This window comes from Bombina bombina, chromosome 9 (assembly GCF_027579735.1).
Source record: "Bombina bombina isolate aBomBom1 chromosome 9, aBomBom1.pri, whole genome shotgun sequence".
Taxonomy (NCBI): domain Eukaryota; kingdom Metazoa; phylum Chordata; class Amphibia; order Anura; family Bombinatoridae; genus Bombina; species Bombina bombina.
The window spans coordinates 58,731,359-58,747,359 of NC_069507.1; positions in this window are offsets into that span (position 1 = coordinate 58,731,359).

Consider the following 16,001-nt stretch of genomic DNA (forward strand, 5'->3'; position numbering starts at 1 on the left):
AAGCACAAAGAAAAAAGCCCTTAATATAAGGAAACTATACGCCTATGAAGGCAACCAAGCTGGACCACTTCTAGCAAGGCTTTTAAAAGCCCAAACACTCAGATCCCAGGTTAACAAATTGGTTATATCAGATCAGCAATGTTTATGATAGCAAGCAAATAGCAAATCATTTTAGCACATTCTACTCTAAATTATACAACCTAGACAGCAACCTTTCACGGGAACACTTAGAACAAATGAAAGACTACATAGGAAGGCCAGACCTACCTAAATTAGACTTGACACAAAGAGAAAACCTGGAGGCACCTATATCGCTCACTGAGGTGCTCAAGGCGATAAAGAATTTACCTACAGGGAAAAGTCCCGGCCCGGACGGTTTCACCAATGCTTATTACAAATCCTTTGGGAAAATCCTAGCCCCACACCTACTTCACATATTCAATGCGAAGAACCTGTGAATACAGAAAACAGAGGCGCCGGTGACCAATCAGTGGAACCAGTGACCAATCGTTGCTTCTGGACTATTATCCATTTGCGCACTTCTATTAGAGACTCTTTGCTCTAATTTCTTCTGGTTACATATTCAATGCGCTAGATGATAACCACATATTCCCACAGGATATGCTAATGGCGCACATCTCAGTAATTCCGAAAACCCAATAAAGACCCAACTGACCCCGGTAGTTATCGACCCATATCCCTCCTAAACACAGACGTCAAGATCCTGGGCAAGATATTAGCCACCAGGATCAATGGATTCTTGCATACTCTAATACACACAGACCAAGTTGGCTTTGTCCCTGGGAGGGAGGCGAGGGATAATACAATCAGGGCAATCACCTTGTCTTTATTCACCAAACATAACAAGATCCCATCCGTTCTCATAGCGACGGATGCCGAAAAGGCATTCGACCGCATTAATTGGACATTCTTGAAGGAAACATTAATATCCCAGGGACTCGGCCCCAAAATGATAACCCGTATATTCAGCTTGTATACACATCCCACAGCAAAAGTTAAGGCAAATGGAATGTTATCAGACCCCTTTTGTATTTGCAATGGTACCAGGCAGGGCTGCACTCTTTCACCCATACTGTTTATTCTTACAATGGAACTCTTAGCAGCGCATGTCAGACAAGATACAGATATAGAGGGAATCCCCATTGGCCCGCATAGCTTCAAGATAGCCATGTATGCAGACGACATACTGTTCACAATTATAAACCCCCTTTCCTCCATACCAAAAGTACTTGAACAAATAGATGCCTTTGGCAGATTTTCAAATTTTTTGATCAACAAACAGAAGTCAGAAATATTAAATATATCCCTCCCAGTAACCTCCTTCCAATCCATAAAATATATTTGCCATTTAAACCTTCAAGAGAAATCCCTCAAGTACCTAGGTATCCAACTTTCACCTAATACCTCACAGCTCTTCGACGAAAATTACCTGACACTTTCCCGTAAACTACAGGTAGATTTGAACACATGGGCAACGAAACCGATCACATGGTGGGGAAGAACCCAGTGTATTAAAATGACTACCTTGCCCAGGATCTTGTACCTGTTCCAGACTCTCCCTATCCCCATACCCAAATGGCACACAGCGCACCTACAAAAGCATATTAATTAATTAATTTGGGGGAAAACCAAACCCAGGGTACGCAGGGACAGTTTGCACAGAGCATACAGAGATGGGGGCCTGGGCATTCCTTGCATTGTGGATTACTTAGACGCAGTTACTTTGCAAAGGCTGATAGACTGGCATAGATCCAAAGACTCGAAAGCATGGGTGGCAATAGACTCACACATACTTAAGGCCCCAGATGTGGGGGCCCTCTGTTGGACCTCTAAGGATCTCAGACCACCCCAATGCACAGAATTGGAGACACATCGTTGTCTGTTTGAGTCTTGGGACTCGATTATACAGTGAAGGACACATATATCGGGCACACGCTCCCCCATGTTTCCAATACCCAGGAATGCAGAACTGACAGGAGGTTTAGATAGGGGCCAAAGGAGACTGAAGGAGTGGGACTACACTACTCCATTAAGGGAGTTTACCACACAAGGGAAACTGAAGAAAAGATAGGATCTGGAGGGGGTGGCAGGAGGTAGATACTCCAGTTGGCTGAACTATGCTCAATTAGCTCACTTTATTCATATTTCCCCTTTCAAAACAGATTACATGAGAGAGCTCACTCCATTTGAGAGCTATTGTGTCAATCGGGGAGAATCCAGACACTGTCAATAGCGAGGAAAATTATACAAATGGAACACGCGAACCATCCCCCCTCCTACTCACTTAATTGGCAGATTGAACTAGGAACTGAAATATCGAGAGGATTGGCAAAAAATATTTATACAAACAAAGAGAGCATTGACATCTCCCCAATCATTAGAACTTAACTTTAAGGTCCTAATGCGATGGTACCGTACCCCCGTTAGGCTACAATCTATCTACCCCGAGACATCAGGAAAGTGTTGGCGAGGGTGTGAAAGTAGGGGAAATTACCTCCATATGTGGTGGGACTGCCCGAAGTTTATATCTTTTTGGAGGGCAATAGAACAAAGTTTTCAATCTCTTCTGTCTAGAGACTTTTCCCTTACGCCTAGAATAGCTTTACTGAATGACCTACCAGGATTCCCCTGTAAACTCAGACTTGCTTTGCTATAGACAGGACTGATGGGAGCTAAAGCACTGATAGCCCTGCACTGGAAAACACAAACTTCCCCGACTATAACCCATTGGGCAGAGTCAGACAAAGTAACAGACTTATTAACATTAGAGGAATAAGGTTACTCCAAAAGGAAAAAATGAAACTTCCTAGCTGACATGATATTCCTATGAGAGGAATTCCTAGCACGCCCGAAACAGGGATCTATAAATCACAATTCTGGGACGAACGATTGATACCATTTATTGAGTCACTACCCTGTCTTTTCCTTTCTTCACCCTCCTACTGAAACATACCTTGAGCCGTCTATGCCATTCCGGAGTACATTTCTATCATCCAAACTTGAAGGGAGGGCAAACTAAGTTGAGAGAACTGGGAGAGAATAGATAAGGATACCCGACGAGACCCGTCGAACTATAGAGAGGAAGTGTTAGGAATCACATCTTGTTACAAAAGGAAAAGGGAAGTAAAGCAAAACATAATATTCTAATAGCGACTTTTACCTGTAGACTTAATTACAAACAGTTGACATTTAGTTTCGTTAAGTTTACTTTAGTCTATTTTTATTTTTATTTTTAGTAGAATATAGTGTCATCAGGATCCAATTTGCATATTGTTATTCTGTTCGCTTCTCTTTTAAAAATATAATTTGTTTTAACACCAGGTCAATACATGTATATCAATGCAATATTAACAGCCTGTTATTATGATTGCAATGTAATATCATTGTAAATTCGCATTGTATGATACGAAATATAATAAAAGATGATTTAAAATAAACAAACAAATCTACCCCCATGTGTGCTGCAATTGAGGGGAGCAGTGTAATTTTTCTAATAAAAATGATTTTTTAATGTCAATTTCTGAGAGGTATTTTATTGATATCAGTATTGATATTTTGTGTTTTTTCATGTTTTTACATTAAATTGATAATGATAATGTATTCGGTATTGTTTGATATTTGGAACAAATTGATCATAATCAGATAGGGACGTTGCTGTTATTGGCACCGCCATCTTGTTTTTCATGCCATAGAATGTAAAGATCAATGACTAATATCACTATTGTTAATCAGATGTGTGATGTGTGCTTGTCCCACTCCTGGAGTGGCCAAAAAGCAATTTTTTAAAAACAAAAATGCTACAAATCGAATATCTTGTTTAGGCAATTCGAACAACGTTGAAAACCCAAGTTACAGGCTTTGCTTTTCGTCCTCTGTAGGGTGCCTGGGAAAGACACAAATTTTACGCAAAAAAAGGGATGTTTATTGTTCTTATAAGAGGTTATATACAATAACTCATAACAGTGGAAATAAGAGAAAGATCAGGCTCAACTTTCCCAAACCTTTCTGAAATCAGCAAAATGTTTGGCAAATATCATGCACCTAAGCTGCTATGTCAAGCATGGATTCACATAACACACAGCTCTGTGTCATGGGAAATTTCCACATATATTCCGTTTGTTTCATGGGAAAAACGACATGTTCCTAAAGCAGGTCTCATAGTGGCTCTCTTTTGGTTCTCTTTACATATAAACCCACTCAAATAAGCATGAAAGTCAAACATGTAGTGTGTTAGTGTCACAGTTCCTTGAGAAATCTTCCTGAAGGCTGCAGTGACCTAACCCTGAGAAATAAAACAAGTCATTCCTTTACTTTAGGATGCACAGGAGTGACAAAGGTAATGCACCACGTACATGCGCAGCAAAAACAAGATGTCTGTACCTTAAAGGGACATGCAGGTTACAATTTTTACGTAATTAAATTCTACATATGTGACAGCTTAAAAGGTTGCATATTTTCATATTTTATATATTTTGCACCAGTGTGTGTGTATGAATATATATATATATACTAACTTTGACAACGTTCCAGGTTCTACATCTGTGGTCCTCAAACTTTTTGACCTTTGATACCCCATGAACGGTTTTAATATTAAGAGATTTATGAGGGGAAAGCAGCAATACACCAGATGTTATATTTTCTGACTGAAAAAACATTTAATACCATTATTTAAAAGGTACAGTCTGCTTGAAAATTGTTATTGTTTAAAAAGACATATGGGCCCATTTATCAAGCACCGTAAGGAACTTGTGGGCCCGTGTTTCTGGAGAGTCTTCAGACTCGCCAGAAACAGCAGTTATGAAGCAGCGGTCTAAAGACCGCTGCTCCATAACCCTGTCCGTCTGCTCTGAGCAGGCGGACAAGAATTGCCGGAATTCAACCCGATCGAGTACGATCGGTTTGATTAATCCCCTGCTGTCGGCCCATTGGCCGCGAGTCTGCAGGGGGCGGCGTTGCACTAGCAGCTCTTGTGAGCTGCTGGTGGAATGCTGAATACGGAGAGCGTATTGCTCTCCGCATTCAGTGAGGCCCGCAAGACCTTTCATACATAGGCCTCATAGTGTTTTATGTGTGTGAGTGTGTTTATAATTTATTTGTAATGTCATCATTGTTTATTTTTCCTAGTTTACCAGTAATTTTGCTCATCACAGCCCCCAAAGAGATTGGAGTGTACCGTACATGTTTCAGGACCCTGACCCTGCAGTGCTACACAGTGATTATTTTTTTTTTAGTAATGTAGAAACTCATTTATATCTATCTCAAATTGGCCACAATAAAAAAGCTAAAATAAACTCGCTTTTCAAGAGGTGTGTCTCTGGGTAACAAAACTATACACATTTTGCTAACAAAAACATGTTATAAATACTATACAGTGTTCAACTGCTGATGTATACTATATATACACATATATTAAAGAATACCTTTAATGTCCATTTTAACTTTAAATTTGGATAATAGCAATAGTTTATTTTTTAAAGGCTAAAATTTGCAACTTCAACAACTTAGAAAAAAACGAGAAACAGTATATTCTAGAGTGTAACCTCCTTTTTTTCCTATTGAACCACTTCCTTCTGTTTTTTTGCTAAATAATACCACATACAGCAAGACAAGCTTGCCCAAGGCTAATGGCTGAGTGAACACATGACACAAAACAGCTAGAACTATTTGATTAATAGACAGTTCAGGAAAATATATTCAAGGATATTTTTTTTCTACTGTAGCCATAAACCAGGTGTCCAAAAGACAGGAAAGCCCGTTCATAAAGCCTAGGAAATTGAACAAATAGATTTTCCATGTCTGTGATGAGAATGAACACACAACATATCCAAGTCTATTGTTGCTGAAGGGGATCTGCAGTGAATGCATTACTTGTGCATTAGGTAACAACAAAGAGGGTAATTAACTATTCAGTAATGCTAGAGAGATCACCAGAACGTGAACTAGAGGTAGTGACGGACATTATATATTACACGCCTTTATGTAATGCCAAAAAAACTAGTCTAAAGGAAAAATACTTTTAGGAAAAAAAAGTTTGGCTTTGCAAATTATGCAAAACAAATACAGTTGTGCTCATAAGTTTACATACCCTGGCAGAATTTATGATTTATTGGCCATTTTTCAGAGAATATGAATAATAACACAAACTGTGTTTACCCTTTTTAAATCATAATGACAACAGAAACTACCCATATGACCCTGATCAAAAGTTTACATACCCTAGTGATTTTGGCCTGATAACATGCACACAAGTTGACACAAAGGGGTTTGAATGGCTATTAAATGTAACCATCCTCACCTGTGATCTGTTTGCTTGTAATTAGTGTGTGTATAAAAGGTCAATGAGTTTCTGGACTCCTGACAGACCCTTGCATCTTTCATCCAGTGCTGCACTGACGTTTCTGGATTCTGAGTCATGGGGAAAGAAAAAGAATTGTCAAAGGATCTGTGGGAAAAAGGTAGTTGAACTGTATAAAACAGGAAAGGGATATAAAAAGATATCCAAGGAATTGAGAATGCAAATCAGCAGTGTTCAAACTCTAATCAAGAAGTGGAAAATGAGGGGTTCTGTTGAAACCAAACCACGGTCAGGTATATCAACTAAAATTTCAGCCACAACTGCCAGGAAAACATAATTTATGCTTACCTGATAAATTCCTTTCTTCTGTTGTGTGATCAGTCCACGGGTCATCATTACTTCTGGGATATAACTCCTCCCCAACAGGAAATGCAAGAGGATTCACCCAGCAGAGCTGCATATAGCTCCTCCCCTCTACGTCAGTCCCAGTCATTCGACCAAGAATCAACGAGAAAGGAGTAACCAAGGGTGAAGTGGTGACTGGAGTATAATTTAAAAGATATTTACCTGCCTTAAAAAACAGGGCGGGCCGTGGACTGATCACACAACAGAAGAAAGGAATTTATCAGGTAAGCATAAATTATGTTTTCTTCTGTTATGTGTGATCAGTCCACGGGTCATCATTACTTCTGGGATACCAATACCAAAGCAAAAGTACACGGATGACGGGAGGGATAGGCAGGCTCATTATACAGAAGGAACCACTGTCTGAAGAACCTTTCTCCCAAAAATAGCCTCCGAAGAAGCAAAAGTGTCAAATTTGTAAAATTTGGAAAAAGTATGAAGCGAAGACCAAGTTGCAGCCTTGCAAATCTGTTCAACAGAGGCCTCATTCTTAAAGGCCCAAGTGGAAGCCACAGCTCTAGTGGAGTGAGCTGTAATTCTTTCAGGAGGCTGCTGTCCAGCAGTCTCATAGGCTAAACGTATTATGCTACGAAGCCAAAAAGAGAGAGAGGTAGCAGAAGCTTTTTGACCTCTCCTCTGTCCCGAATAAACGACAAACAGGGAAGAAGTTTGACGAAAATCTTTAGTTGCCTGCAAGTAGAACTTGAGGGCACGAACTACATCCAGATTGTGTAGAAGACGTTCCTTCTTTGAAGAAGGATTTGGACACAAGGATGGAACAACAATCTCTTGATTGATATTCCTGTTAGTGACTACCTTAGGTAAGAACCCAGGTTTAGTACGCAGAACTACCTTGTCTGAGTGAAAAATCAGATAAGGAGAATCACAATGTAATGCTGATAACTCAGAGACTCTTCGAGCCGAGGAAATAGCCATTAAAAACAGAACTTTCCAAGATAACAATTTTATATCTATGGAATGAAGGGGTTCAAACGGAACACCCTGTAAAACGTTAAGAACTAAGTTTAAACTCCATGGTGGAGCAACAGCTTTAAACACAGGCTTGATCCTAGCTAAAGCCTGACAAAAAGCCTGGACGTCTGGATTTTCTGACAGACGCCTGTGTAACAAGATGGACAGAGCTGAAATCTGTCCCTTTAATGAACTAGTCGATAAACCCTTTTCTAAGCCTTCTTGTAGAAAGGACAATATCCTAGGGATCCTAACCTTACTCCAGGAGTAACGTTTGGATTCGCACCAGTATAGGTATTTACGCCATATTTTATGGTAAATCTTTCTGGTAACAGGCTTCCTAGCCTGTATCAGGGTATCAATAACCGACTCAGAAAAACCACGTTTTGATAAAATCAAGCGTTCAATTTCCAAGCAGTCAGCTTCAGAGAAGTTAGATTTTGATGTTTGAACGGACCCTGTATCAGAAGGTCCTGTCTTAGAGGTAGAGACCAAGGCGGACAGGATGACATGCCCACTAGATCTGCATACCAAGTCCTGCGTGGCCATGCAGGTGCTATTAGGATCACTGATGCTCTCTCCTGTTTGATTTTGGCAATCAATCGAGGAAGCAGCGGGAAGGGTGGAAACACATAAGCCATCCCGAAGTTCCAAGGTGCTGTCAAAGCATCTATCAGAACCGCTCCCGGATCCCTGGATCTGGACCCGTAGTGAGGAAGTTTGGCGTTCTGGCGAGACGCCATGAGATCTATCTCTGGTTTGCCCCAACGTCGAAGTATTTGGGCAAAGACCTCCGGATGAAGTTCCCACTCCCCCGGATGAAAAGTCTGGCGACTCAAGAAATCCGCCTCCCAGTTCTCCACTCCCGGGATGTGGATTGCTGACAGGTGGCAAGAGTGAGACTCTGCCCAGCGAATTATCTTTGATACTTCCATCATTGCTAGGGCGCTTCTTGTCCCTCCCTGATGGTTGATGTAAGCTACAGTCGTGATATTGTCCGACTGAAACCTGATGAACCCCCGAGTTGTTAATTGGGGCCAAGCCAGAAGGGCATTGAGAACTGCTCTCAATTCCAGAATGTTTATTGGAAGGAGACTCTCCTCCTGATTCCATAATCCCTGAGCCTTCAGAGAATTCCAGACAGCGCCCCAACCTAGTAGGCTGGCGTCTGTTGTTACAATTGTCCAGTCTGGCCTGCTGAATGGCATCCCCCTGGACAGGTGTGGCCGATGAAGCCACCATAGAAGAGAATTTCTGGTCTCTTGATTCAGATTCAGAGTAGGGGACAAATCTGAGTAATCCCCATTCCACTGACTTAGCATGCATAATTGCAGCGGTCTGAGGTGTAGACGTGCAAAAGGTACTATGTCCATTGCCGCTACCATTAAGCCGATCACCTCCATGCATTGCGCTACTGACGGGTGTTGAATGGAATGAAGGACACGGCATGCATTTTGAAGCTTTGTTAACCTGTCTTCTGTCAGGTAAATCTTCATTTCTACAGAATCTATAAGAGTCCCCAAGAATGGAACTCTTGTGAGAGGAAAAAGAGAACTCTTCTTTTCGTTCACTTTCCATCCATGCGACCTTAGAAATGCCAGAACTAACTCTGTATGAGACTTGGCAGTTTGAAAGCTTGAAGCTTGTATTAGAATGTCGTCTAGGTACGGAGCTACCGAAATCCCTCGTGGTCTTAGTACCGCCAGAAGGGCACCTAGAACCTTTGTGAAGATTCTTGGGGCCGTAGCCAATCCGAATGGAAGAGCTACAAACTGGTAGTGCCTGTCTAGGAAGGCAAACCGTAGATACCGGTGATGATCTTTGTGGATCGGTATGTGAAGGTAAGCATCTTTTAAATCCACTGTGGTCATGTACTGACCCTTTTGGATCATGGGCAAGATTGTCCGAATAGTTTCCATTTTGAACGATGGAACCTTTAGGAATTTGTTTAGAATCTTTAAATCTAAGATTGGCCTGAAAGTTCCCTCTTTTTTGGGAACCACAAACAGGTTTGAGTAGAACCCTTGTCCTTGTTCCGACCGCGGAACCGGATGGATCACTCCCATTAATAACAGATCTTGTACACAGCGTAGAAACGCTTCTTTCTTTATCTGGTTTGTTGACAACCTTGACAGATGAAATCTCCCTCTTGGGGGAGATGATTTGAAGTCTAGAAGGTATCCCTGAGATATGATCTCTAGCGCCCAGGGATCCTGAACATCTCTTGCCCAGGCCTGGGCGAAGAGAGAAAGTCTGCCCCCCACTAGATCCGGTCCCGGATCGGGGGCTCTCGGTTCATGCTGTCTTTGGGGCAGCAGCAGGTTTCCTGGCCTGTTTGCCCTTGTTCCAGGACTGTTAGGCTTCCAGCCTTGCCTGTAACGAGCAACAGCTCCTTCCTGTTTTGGTGCAGTGGAGGTTGATGCTGCTCCTGTTTTGAAATTCCGAAAAGGACGAAAATTAGACTGTCTAGCCTTAGCTTTGGCTTTGTCTTGAGGTAGGGCGTGGCCCTTACCTCCTGTAATGTCAGCGATAATTTCTTTCAAACCGGGCCCAAATAAAGACTGCCCCTTGAAAGGTATATTAAGTAATTTGGACTTAGAAGTAACATCAGCTGACCAGGATTTTAGCCACAGTGCCCTACGTGCCTGTATGGCGAATCCTGAGTTCTTAGCCGTAAGTTTGGTTAAATGTACTACGGCCTCCGAAATGAATGAATTAGCTAGTTTAAGGACTCTAAGCCTGTCCATAATGTCTTCTAGCGTAGATGAACTAAGGTTCTCTTCCAGAGACTCAATCCAAAATGCTGCCGCAGCCGTAATCGGCGCGATACATGCAAGGGGTTGCAATATAAAACCTTGTTGAACAAACATTTTCTTAAGGTAACCCTCTAATTTTTTATCCATTGGATCTGAAAAGGCACAGCTATCCTCCACCGGGATAGTGGTACGCTTAGCTAAAGTAGAAACTGCTCCCTCCACCTTAGGGACCGTTTGCCATAAGTCCCGAGTGGTGGCGTCTATTGGAAACATCTTTCTAAATATTGGAGGGGGTGAGAACGGCACACCGGGTCTATCCCACTCCTTAGTAACAATTTCAGTTAATCTCTTAGGTATAGGAAAAACGTCAGTACTCGCCGGTACCGCAAAGTATTTATCCAACCTACACAGTTTCTCTGGTATTGCAACGGTGTTACAATCATTAAGAGCTGCTAAGACCTCCCCTAGTAAGACACGGAGGTTCTCCAATTTAAATTTAAAATTTGAAATATCTGAATCCAATCTGTTTGGATCAGAACCGTCACCCACAGAATGAAGCTCTCCGTCCTCATGCTCTGCAAGCTGTGACGCAGTATCAGACATGGCCCTAGAATTGTCAGCGCACTCTGTTCTCACCCCAGAGTGATCACGCTTGCCTCTTAGTTCTGGTAATTTAGACAAAACTTCAGTCATAACAGTAGCCATATCATGTAATGTTATCTGTAATGGCCGCCCCGATGTACTAGGCGCCATAATATCACGCACCTCCCGGGCGGGAGATGCAGGTACTGCCGCGTGAGGCGAGTTAGTCGGCATAACTCTCCCCTCGCAGTTTGGTGAAATTTGTTCACATTGTACAGATTGACTTTTATTTAAAGTAGCATCAATACAGTTAGTACATAAATTTCTATTGGGCTCCACCTTGGCATTGGAACAAATGACACAGATATCTTCCTCTGAGTCAGACATGTTTAACACACTAGCAATAACTTGCAACCTGGTTATAATCTTTTTTAGCAAAAAACGTACTGTGCCTCAAAGAGGTACTTAAACGATTAAATGACAGATGAGATAATGAACTGAAAAACAGTTATAGCATCAACTTTAAAATAACACAACTTTTAGCAAAGGTTTGTTCCCATTAGTAAATAACATTAACTAAATTTGACATAAAAATTACAGAGTAACGTTTTTATTCACAGTCAATAAAATTCTCACAGCTCTGCTGAGAGAATGTACCTCCCTTCAAAGAAGTTTGAAGACCCCTGAGATCTGACAGAGATGAACCGGATCATGCAGGAAATATAATAGTAGCTGACTTGAAATTTTTGATGCGTAGCAAAGAGCGCCAAAAACGGCCCCTCCCTCTCACACACAGCAGTGAAGAGAAACGAAACTGTCACAATTTAAAGCAAACTGCCAAGTGGAAAATAATGCCCAAACATTTATTCACTCAGTACCTCAGCAATGTAAACGATTCTACATTCCAGCAAAAACGTTTAACATGATAAATACTTATTAAAAGGATTAGTGACCTTTAACAGAGTAGTTCCGGTGAAATACCATTCCCAGAATACTGAAGTGTATACATACATGTCATTATAACGGTATAGCAGGATTTTCTCATCAATTCCATTCAGAAAATAAAAACTGCTACATACCTCAATGCAGATTCATCTGCCCGCTGTCCCCTGATCTGAAGCTTTTACCTCCCTCAGATGGCCGAGAACAGCAATATGATCTTAACTACTCCGGTTAAAATCATAGTAAAAAACTCTGGTAGATTCTTCCTCAAAGTCTGCCAGAGAAGTAATAACACGCTCCGGTGCTATTGTAAAATAACAAACTTTTGATTGAAGTCATAAAAACTAAGTATAATCACCATAGTCCTCTCACACATCCTATCTAGTCGTTGGGTGCAAGAGAATGACTGGGACTGACGTAGAGGGGAGGAGCTATATGCAGCTCTGCTGGGTGAATCCTCTTGCATTTCCTGTTGGGGAGGAGTTATATCCCAGAAGTAATGATGACCCGTGGACTGATCACACATAACAGAAGAAAATTGTTCGGGATGCAAAGAAAAAACCCACAAATAACTTCAGATGAAATACAGGACATGTGGTGTGGCTGTTTCAAAATTCACAATAAGGAGGCACTTGAAGAAAGATAGGCTGCATGGTCGAGTTGCCAGAAGAAAGCCATTACTACGCAAATGCCACAAAGAATCCCGCTTACAATACGCCAAACAGCACAGAGTCAAGCCTCAAACCTTCTGGCACAAAGTCATTTGGAGTGATGAGACCAAAATTGAGCTTTTTGGCCACAACCATAAACTCTACATTTGGAGAGGAGTCAACAAGGCCTATGATGAAAGGTACACCATTCCTACTGTGAAACACAGAGGTGGATCGCTGATGTTTTGGGGATGTGTGAGCTACAAAGGCACAGGAAATTTGGTCAGAATTGATGGCAAGATGAATGCAGCATGTTATCAAACAGAACGCCTCATTTTCCACTTCTTGATTAGAGTTTGAACACTGCCGACTTGCATTCTCAATTCCTTTGATATCTTTTTATATCCCTTTCCTGTTTTATACAGTTCAACTACCTTTTTCCCACAGATCCTTTAACAATTCTTTTTCTTTCCCCATGACTCAGAATCCAGAAACGTCAGTGCAGCACTGGATGTAAGATGCAAGGGTCTGTCAGGAGTCCAGAAACTCATTGACCTTTTATACACACACACTAATTACAAGCAAACAGATCACAGGTGAGGATGGTTACCTTTAATAGCCATTCAAACCCACTTTGTGTCAACTTGTGTGCATGTTATCAAGCCAAAATCACAAGGGTATGTAAACTTTTGATCAGGGTCATTTGGGTAGTTTCTGTTGTCATTATGATTTAAAAAGAGTAAACACAGTTGATTGATCATAAATGGCTTCAGTCAAACACTAACCATGAGTGAAAGAAACGTTTTTGTGTTATCATTCTATTCTCTGAAAAATGGCCAAGAAATCATAAATTCTGCCAGGGTATGTAAACTTATGAGCACAACTGTACATAAATAACATGATGTATATATAAACAAAATATGGAACGTTCAAGAAACGTAAAAGAATCAGATATTTTTCTTTATGAAACTAGTTGTCTAGCAAGGAAATGTAGATATATATTATGTCACAGGGCTGCCCAAAGTCTTGAGGGCTACAATAAGGAACTTTAATGTTTTTGTATAAGCAGGTAAATCCACAGTTTTAATTTTTATTATGTCTAAACATTGATATATTTGTCAGGACTTTCTGTAGGGCTTAATGGGACATTGCACATTTTGCATAATCTATATGAAATAATAGTATTTTAACTTTTTTTTTGGGGTGGGGGATTGAAGGACAAGAGGTTTAAATTGAACCTAATAAATCAGTATTCCTATTGTTGCTTATTGATTGATAGATATTTCCTGCTATAGCTCATTTTCTGATGGATCCAATAAACACTTGTACTCATTAGCCAATGAGCCCTAGCAGGAAGTGCCTATTAGCCAATAAGCTTTAGTAGGAAGTACACAGCTAATATTGTTGCATTTCCACAACAATGTCCGGTAGCTCAGCAGTGTTTTGCCACTGGAATTGTGACAGGAGGGCAAGGGTCATGGGTGTATCATAGGTGTGACTGAGGATGTCATTGGCAGAGATGGGCAGAGTTAGGCATGTTGTGGGTGAACCTGGATCAATCATTGTCAGAGCTGGGCAGAATTAGGCATGTCATGGGTTAAACTGGATTACTCATTGGCAGAGCTGCAGAATTAGGCATGTCGTGGGTGAACCCGGATCAGTCATTGGCAGAGCTGGGCAGAGTTAGGCATGTTGTGGGTGAACCCGGATCAGTTATTGGCAGAGCTGGGCAGAGTTAGGCATGTTGTGAGTGAACCTGGGTCATTGGCAGAGCTGGGCAGAGTTAGGCATGTTGTGGGTGAACCCGGATCAGTTATTGGCAGAGCTAGGCATGTTGTGGATGAACCTGGATCAGCCATTGGCAGAGCTGGGCAGAGTTAGGCATTTTGTAGGTGAACCCAGATCAGTCATTAGCAGAGCTGGGCAGAGTTAGGCATGTTGTGGGTGAACCTGGATCAGTCATTGGCAGAGTTAGGCATTTTGTGGGTGAACCTGGACCAGTCATTGACAGAGCTGAGCAGAGTTAGGCATGTTGTGGGTGAACCTGGATCAGTCATTGGCAGAGCTGAGCAGAGTTAGGCATGTTGTGGGTGAACCCGGATCAGTCATTGGCAGAGCTAGGCATGTTGTGGGTGAACCTGGATCAGTCATTGGCAGAGTTAGGCATGTTGTGGGTGAACCTTGACCAGTCATTGGCAGAGCTGGGCAGAGTTAGGCATGTTGTGGGTGAACCTGGATCAGTCATTGGCAGAGGATGGGCAGAGTTTGGCATGTTGTGGGTGAACTTGGATCAGTCATTGGCAGAGCCAGGCAGAGTTGGGCATGTCTTGGGTGAACCTGGACCAGTCATTGGCAGAGCTGGGCAGAGTTAGGCATGTCATGGGTGAACCTGGATCAGTCATTGGCAGAGCTGGACAGAGTTAGGTATGTTGTGGGTAAACCCGGATCAGTCATGGGCAGTGCATGGCAGAGTTAGGTATGTTGTGGGTGAACCTTGACCAGTCATTGGCAGAGCTGGGCAGAGTTAGGCATGTTGTGGGTGAACCTGGATCAGTCATTGGCAGAGGATGGGCAGAGTTTGGCATGTTGTGGGTGAACTTGGATCAGTCATTGGCAGAGCCAGGCAGAGTTGGGCATGTCTTGGGTGAACCTGGACCAGTCATTGGCAGAGCTGGGCAGAGTTAGGAATGTCATGGGTGAACCTGGATCAGTCATTGGCAGAGCTGGGCAGAGTTAGGTAATTTTGACTTGACAGTGCCTTTAAGAAAAATATAGAAAAAGGTACTCACTTATACCCAAACACATACACTCATAAATATACACATGTATTCACTTATTCATACACACACTTAAATACATAAGAGGTACCAAATTAGATGTGCCTACTTCACATTAGGCAAAATAAGGAAATAAGTTACTCACTCATACACAAACACACACACTCACTCTCACAAACTCACTGATACATACACCCACACATAAACAGTCACTCGTACATCCCCACACTCATATATACACACATACTCAGACACATATATACATACACACATAGCCACACATATACATACACACAGCTGGTTGTCCTATGACATTGGATACAAAGAATTTTATCTGCACTGATTTTCCTTTATGCAAGGTTGTCTAAAGAGCTGAAGACATTTAGCCAAACAAAATGTTTGAAGAACAAGTGGAGGTGAACAACTTGTTATTTATTTCTGTGTATTTGCTTCACTGCTGTTCTTTGGCTAGTAATTGCAACTTAGTCTACCTTAGTACCTGGGACCCCTGCTGCCTTCATATGCACAGTACATTATCAAATCTTGTGGGGACCACCAAAAATGTTTAAGGAACCCCCAGGGAGTCCCGAACCCCAGCTTT